Source organism: Cebus imitator, unplaced genomic scaffold (assembly GCF_001604975.1).
Source record: "Cebus imitator isolate Cc_AM_T3 unplaced genomic scaffold, Cebus_imitator-1.0 Scaffold59, whole genome shotgun sequence".
Taxonomy (NCBI): Eukaryota; Metazoa; Chordata; class Mammalia; order Primates; family Cebidae; genus Cebus; species Cebus imitator.
Window position 1 is genome coordinate 3,408,674 of NW_016107374.1, and position 1,277 is coordinate 3,409,950.

Consider the following 1,277-nt stretch of genomic DNA (forward strand, 5'->3'; position numbering starts at 1 on the left):
TGCCTCAGCCTCCTGAGTAGCTGGGATTACAGGCACGCACCACCATGCCCAGCTAATTTTTTTGTATTTTTAGTAGAGACGGGGTTTCACCATGTTGACCAGGATGGTCTCGATCTGTTGACCTCGTGATCCACCCGCCTCGGCCTCCCAAAGTGCTGGGATTACAGGCTTGAGCCATCGCGCCCGGCCACTTAGCAAATATTTATTGAGTACCTACTATGTATCAGGCTCTGGGGATACCGTGGTTGATAAGACAGTGTGGTATCTGCCTAACAGGAAGTCACAGGGTAGGTGGTGAAAAATAAGGATATTCTAGAAGCAAGTATTTCATAATATTTAATGGTGCCATCTCATGATGGAGGATAGAATAACTGGTCCTCTGCTGAATTGCAGGCCGATGGGCAAATGAACTTTGTGATATAAATAAAAATCCTTAAAAGAGTGCATCCTTTTTCTTTAACAAATTTACTTTTGGAAATCAATTACTAGAAAGGCAGCTATGCTTAGCAGTATACCACTGACCACTTGGAGACAACTTATTAGAAAATGGCATAAGGGTACAGAAATGAACAATCAAATAGTCCAAAAAATATTCTTTACAGAAACAAACCAGTGTTGGCCAGGCGTGTGCCTCATGCGTATGATCCCAGCATTTTGGGAGGTGGAGGTGGGCAGACTGCCTGAGTGCAGGAGTTCAAGGCCAGCCTGGGTAACATGGTGAAACCCCAACTCTACGAAAAATACAAAAATTATCCAGGTGTGGTAGCACGTGCCTGTAATCCCTGCTACTCAGGAGGCTGGGGCAAAAGAAACTGCTTCAAACCAGGAGGCGGAGATTGAAGTCAGCTGAGATCGCAGCACTGCACTCTAGCCTGGGTGACAAAGCGAGACTCTGTCCCGAAGAGAAACCAGCGTTGGTTACGGAATTGGTTGAATATGTTTAATAGATCCATGCGATGCAGTACTAAGTAGCTATATTATTCTCTGAGGGCTTCCATAACAAATGACCACAAACTGGCCTGTTTAAAACAACGGAGATCTCTTCTCTCCCAGTTCTGGAGGCCAGCGTCTGAAATGCAGATGTTGGCATAGCCAAGTTCCTTCTGAAAGCCTGGAGGTGGGACCTGTTTCCTGCCTCTCTCCCAGCTTCAGGTGGCCGCTGGCAACTCTCGGCATTCCTTCCTGCTGTAGTTTAGTTTGCGTGTTTCCTCCGAATCTCATGTGAAACTGCGGGTGTTGAACAATGAGAACACATGGACACAGGGAGGGGAGCACTA